The sequence below is a fragment of the Pan paniscus genome, chromosome 17 (genome assembly GCF_029289425.2).
Source record: "Pan paniscus chromosome 17, NHGRI_mPanPan1-v2.0_pri, whole genome shotgun sequence".
NCBI classification, from domain to species: domain Eukaryota; kingdom Metazoa; phylum Chordata; class Mammalia; order Primates; family Hominidae; genus Pan; species Pan paniscus.
Window position 1 is genome coordinate 37,608,184 of NC_073266.2, and position 6,967 is coordinate 37,615,150.

Below are 6,967 nucleotides of genomic sequence, written 5' to 3' on the forward strand. Positions count from 1 at the left end.
GTTTGGCTCCTTTATAATCCAATTATCTTGTTATGTTTTGTGGGACCAAGGAGGTCCAGATACCTGGTGACTGTCTCCTGACTCCCCACACACACAGCCCATAAAGTACATCTTCCCCATGTCAGGTTTCAGGGCTACTTGTTACCAGGGCTGAACAACATTTAGAAGCATGCTTGGTCAGGGGCCATGTTGAGGCCATTAGTCAGAAGCTCCAAAACGTGGTAGATGTAGGTTGATGTCTTATGCCCCAATACCTCGGAATGTGGTCTTATTTAGAAATAAAACCTTTGCAGATGTAGTTCAGATGAAATCATTAGAATGGACCCTGATCCAGTATAACTGGTGTCCTTACAAAAAGGGGAAATTTGGGCTGGGTGCAGTGGTTCATGCCTATAATCCCAGCACTTTGGGACACCAAGGCAGGTGGATTGCTTGAGCCCAGGAATTCCTGACCAGCCTGGACAACATAGCAAGACCCCAACCCTACAAAAAAAATACAAAAATTAGCCAGGGATGGTGGCATGTACCTATAGTCCCAGCTACTCAGGAGGCTGAAGTGGGAGGCTCAATGGAGCCCAGGAGGTGGAGGATGTAGTAAGTGCAGATTTCACCACTGCACTCCAGCCTGGGTGACAGACCTCATCTCAAAAAAAATTAAAAATTAAAAAAGATAAAAAGGGAAAACTTGGACACAGACACAGACAGGTACAAGAGTAAATTATGTGAAGACTGGAGTTGTGCTGCCACAGGGCAAGGAATGTCTGGGCTACCAGAAACTGGAAGAGGCAAGGAAGGATCCTTTGACTACAAGTTTCAGAGAGAGCATGGCCCTGCCAACACCTTGATCTTGGACTTCTAACCTCCAGAACTAAGAGACAGTAAATGTCTGTTGTTCTGAGCCACCCAGATTGTGGTTCTTTGCTAGGGCAGCCCTAGGAAACAAGTATGGATGATAGAGTCTCTCCCTCTCCAAAAGAAGGGCCTCCCAAGTGATGCTGGGAAATACTCAAGATACTCAAATACTACTGTGCCCAACTAGCCTGGCTGCTGTAAAGCTCATCAAAGCACGAGAAGTCTCCTGCCTGCATGCATAGGCAGAACCTCTGTCTATTTTATATATACATACATATACTCCCACCCTCAACTTCCATTTTCCTTTTTTTTTTTTTTTTTTTTGAGATGGAGTTTTGCTTTAGTTGCCCATGCTGGAGTGCAATGGTGCGATCTGGGCTCACTGCAACCTCCAACCCCCGGGTTCAAGCGAATCTCCTGCCTCAGCTTTCCAAGTATCTGGGATTACAGGCATGCACCACCACACCCAGCTAATTTTGTATTTTTAGTAAAGACGGGGTTTTGCCATGTTGGTCAGGATGATCTCGAACTCCTGACCTCAGGTGATCCACCCGCCTCAGCCTCCCAAAGTGCTGGGATTACAGGCGTGAGACACCGTGCCCGGCCTTCCATTATTTTTTATTAAACAGAGAAAAAGAGTTGGTCATCCTCACAGGATTACTGCACAGAACTAACACCTTAAAACATATTAGGAAGCACTTTGGGAAGGAAGGGAATACATAAATACAACAGAACTAAGTAAGATTACAACCATATTAAACACGCTGGACAGAAGTAGCTACAGGGCATAATACATTAGGCCAATTGTTAACTCTAATACTGTTTAAATGGTCAGCAATTTCACGATATTTCTCTAGTGCGTGTTAAAACAACAAACCACTGCACCAGCTCATATGTGCAGGCTGAGTGAGCTGCATGGAGCTGTCTGTATGGTTTATATACTCTTGGGCAACAGTGTGTGATGGTCATTCCCTAGAGAGTCACAGGACAGACACCTAATAAATAAGGCTGTCCCCGGAAGGCAAGTGTTTTGCAAAATAAATAAAATCTCTCTAGGAAAACAGCATGACTCAGAGGAATAGGCAGAGAACAAAAGAAGGAGACCACAGTATCTTTAAGATGAAGCATCTTGAGGGTGTCTCAACACTCATAGATTCTAGATTCAGTGAAAGACACCACTCTAGGTCAGCCTCATGTCAGCCTCATTCTGAAGGCAGGACCATTCATCTTTCCTCTCCAAATACCCCCTCTCTAGGGATAAACACATATTTTAGAGCTGGAAATAATTTTACCTGTCCTCTTTTAATGCAGCCTAAATGCTAGGCAAACTTTTACATTTAGAACAAGCCCCCCAAAAATGTGAAACAAATGTCCTGTCTCTTGAGCCCAGAATTATGTAAAAATCTAAACACAGTAATATCATGTGTAGGCTGCATATAGAGCAACTGGAAGGTTAAGGTCAGCAGTTTAGCACTATATGTACAACTGTAGACAGTAGACCTCTACTACATCTTCTAAAGCCAAGTCAAAATACAAATATCAGCAAGCTTTTGTCAGTTAACAACATCAAGTGCTGAAGGGGCTAGAGAAGCCACGTAAGACTTGAAAACCGCCTGCCATCAAGAAGTTTGCAATCAAAATAACTAAAATCAACATGCATTTTCTTAAGTTGTCTATTGAGTTCCTTAAGTCAGGTCCTCTCCACTTATCCGCTACTGCCCTCACTCAGAAAATATTTGCAGATGCACACAGCTGCCAGAAATATTTTGTTTTGAAACTTCTAGCAAGTATCCCAATTAGAGAAGACTGACTCAGTAGGTAAGACATTGCCACTCACAAGGGTAAGTGCTGTGTTGTTACCTAAGGCAGTAGGTATGAATGGAAGCTTCGGCAGGTTTGCAAATTGTTTTTAAAAATCACTGTGCTTGCAAAGACTACTTGGCCTGCAAACTGTGCACTTTCCTAATACAGATTTTACCTAGGCTATTATCTTTCAGTTCCACAATAAAAATAACAGAACAGGCTGGGCGCCGTGGCTCATGCCTGTAATCTGAGCACTTTGAGAGGCCAAAGTGGTTGCTTGAGCCCAAGAGTTCGAGACCAGCCTGGGCAACATGGGGAAACCCTGTCTCTACAAAAAATACAAAAATTAATGGGCATGGTAACACATGCCTGTGGTTCCAGGTACTAGGGATGTTGAGGTGGTAGGATTGCTTGAGCCCAGAAGGTTGAGGCTACAGTAAGCAGTGATCACGCCACTGCCCTCCATCCTGGGTGACTGAATGAGACCCTGTCTCCAAAAAAAAAAAAAGATAACATATATCTTTGTGTTACAAATAGCATACCACACACACACACATCCTCATTTACTTTACTTTCATGGCACATAGCAGATTCCACCCAACAATTAAATTAGAATACATAGAAGAGGCAGAAATTAAATGTCATTCTACTTACAATATCATTTCTCTTAGTTTCCCCCAAAGTCTTGTAGGACATGAACACATATACTAAAGAAGATTTTATGACTGCTATCTCCTTGCTTTCACTTTTTTTTTTTAAGCCACACCACTCTGAAATTAAAAACATGCAGTTAGCCAGATACAGAAAACTCTACAATGCTTTAAAAGTTGCTAAAATCATGCCTGTCTTTAACCTACGGTGATAAAGGTATAGTGGTTTCCTCTAAAGGAAAGATATTGACAAGGTAGGGACAGGACGGAGCCTTCTGGAATGGTGCTACACCTTAATCTGGATGATGGTTAGATATATCTAAACATAAGTAAAAGATTATCAGTATGCAGACTTGAGATTTGTGCACTTCAAGTTATACCGCAATAAAAATTTTTATTTCTGCCTGTTAAGTGTATTCCTGCTCAAAATTAGGCAAATCAATACTACGTCAAGTTATAGTAGTAATAACCTATAGATTAACAAGTTAATAAGAATTAATAAAATTACTGTATTTTACAAGTCATGAGATCAGCCAGGCATGGTGGCTCATGCCTATAATCACAGCGCTTTGGGAGGCCAAGGCAGGGGGATCACTTGAGGCCAGGAGTTGGCGATCAGCCTGGGCAACATAGTGAGACCTTGTCTGTATAAAATAATTGTTTTTTATATTAGTGGGGGTTGGTGGTGCACGCCTGTAGCTCCAGCTGCTCAGGAGATTGAGGTGGGAGGATTGCTTGAGCCCAGGAGGGCGAGGGTGCAGTGAGCCAATGATAACACCACTGCACTCAGGCCTGGGCCACAGAGCAAGAATCCGTCTCAGGAAAAAAAAAAAAAAAAAGATTATGAAATCCCGTGAAGCCTGTATACAATGGTTAAATATACACCACGTGGCCATGACTACAGATTAGCCATAAAACCAAGCCTAGATACTTGTTGGCAATAGTTGAATCTGAAGCATCAACACAGTGGAAAAGGTTTGTTTCCTAAAACCTAATTCCCTTCTATTGCAAAAGCACAATGAGCACAGGAAGAGCAAGACCAACCCCTGCTGAACACCAGACTCACCTCACCTTTAAAGCCACCTGTAACTGGTTCCTGGAACCTGAGGCCCCAGGGGCAGTTACACTGCCGCTGATAAAAATGAATCGCAGTTGCTGAGCCCCAGTCAGGGCCTGAATACTGAATTCAGCCGCAGAACACACTAAGAGAAACATCCATCCTGGGGGCCAAAAAGAGGGCTCAGTGTGGAAGATAATACCATTCTGATTTCTTGCCTTCAGCTTGTATGCAAATCACAGGGAAAGGATAAATAATTGACAGATGTGGTCCAGGCTCCCAGGACCCAACTCTCTCCATTCCCACCACTGTAAAGCTGGAAAGAATTTCCTTGAAGTTGGTTCACTGCTATGAAAAATTCAGGGACTTTTCACAGCAGAGCCAATCCTCAAATGCTAGCTGGGCAACCTTCATTTACCATTTTTTTTCCTTTTTCTTTTTTTTTTTTTTTGTTCTTGTTGTTGTTAATTTGTAAAGATGGGTTCTCACCATGTTACTCAGGCTGGTCTTGAACCCCTGAGCTCAAGTGATCCTCTCTCACCTTGGCCTCCCAAAGTACTGGGATTGCAGGTGTGAGCCACCATGCCCACCATCACTTACCATTTAAATAAAATCTGAAAAACATTGAAAAGTTATTAATGAGATCATTTATACTTTTTTCACTAACTCTTCAAATTCAATATGCACTTTACTTATGGCACATCTCAATGTGAAATGGCCATATTTCAAGCACTCGACAGCCATGTGTGGCTAGTGGCTACCATGTTGAACAGAACAGATCTAGTCCTTACCTAGTCCTCAACCACTCCATTCTACTAACTAGGCATCTGCAATATATTAGCATTTCATAAACCCAGCATTTCATTCTATATCTCTGTGCTTTTTCAAAGGATGTTTCCCGTATCAGAATGCTCTCCTCCTCCCTCAAGTATCTTCTCTTCTATGAAAACTTCCCTACAAACTGATTCTCCCTAAATTTGGTAAAGTTGATTATTCCTCCAGAGTGTACTATCTCTGGGATCACCATAAACTTAGCTCTATTAAAGCACTTATCACACTGGATTGCAACACTCATTTTCCTCTCTGATTCCCCTTAAATAAAAATTTGGGCTTACTGAAGCCAATGTTTGTATTTTATTCATGTGTATATCCTCAACATTAATAAACCATTCTGCCTGAATGAAGAGCAACACTGCAGATTTCAGATTCAAGTATTATTTACTGAGTACCTTAAAATGTCTTGGATACTGTGATTTCATGTATTTTATCTCCTCTAATCAATATTTATTAAGATTCATATAGCCTATACAATGGAATACTACTCAGCCATAAAAAAGAATGAAATCATGTCTTTTGCAGCAACATGGACACAACTGGAGGCCATTATCTTAAGTGAAATAGCTCAGAAACAGAAAGTCAAATACTACATGTTCTCCCTCATAAGTGGAAGATAAACAATGTGTACACATGGACATAAGAGTGTGGAATTATAGATGGTGGAGACTCAGAGTGGTGGGATGGTGGGAGGGGGTGAGAAATGAAAAATTATTTAATGCGTACAACACACATTATTCAAGTGATGGTTACACTGAAAGTCCAGACTTCACCACTATACAATATACCCATGCAACAAAACTGCACTTGTAACCCTTAAATTTATACAAAAAGGAAAAGATTCATAAAGCCAACCCTGGAAACAAGAGCTTACAAAGTATTGGCTCTTACTTAAATTGTTTATTAAAATATGCATAAGCCAGATCAAGAGAAGAATACATTCGCGCAACTATTTTTTGAATATTTATTTATAAATATTTTTGAACATTTTGTAAACCCAGATACATTTTTAGGTTTTGAAGACAGATCCACAAAGAAAACAGACAAGGCCCATGCTCTCATGGAGCTTACATCCTAGAGATAGGGTGGCAGAAGGTAAACACGCCAACAAATATATTAACAAGAGAATTTCAGACACTAATAAGTTCATGACTCATATATCACTCTTTCCCCTCACCGTCTTACAGTAGACAGAAGTGATTAATCATGGCACTCTTTCCTCCTGAGCCCAGACTCAGAGTCATAAACCTTCTCAATACAGCATTCCAGCCATGTGAAATCCATCAAAGTTGTCATATCAATGAAGTTTATTTGCCATCCTAGGCCTAGACCCTTTTATAGAATTGTTCTTTTCAAGCACCATGAACTAGTTGTAGCAGATATAAGCCCAAATCATCTTCCAATACCCACAAGATGTCATAGCCTGTGTATGTATAGAAGTGCATTTTTATTTATTTTATTTATTTATTTATTTATTTGGGGGATAGAGCCACACTCTTTCATCCAGGCTGGAGTGCAGTGACACGATCTCGGCTCCCTGCAACCTACCACCTCCCAGGTTCAAGCGAATTTGTGCCTCAGCCTCCCAAGTAGCTGGGTTTACGGACATGCACCACCATACCTAGCAAATTTTTGTATTTTTAGTAGGAGACATGGTTTCTCCATGTTGGCCAGGCCAGTCTCGAACTCCTGGCCTCAGTGATCTGCCTGCCTTGGCCACCCAAAGTGCTGGGATTACAGGCATGAGCCACTGAGCTTGGACAGAAGTGCA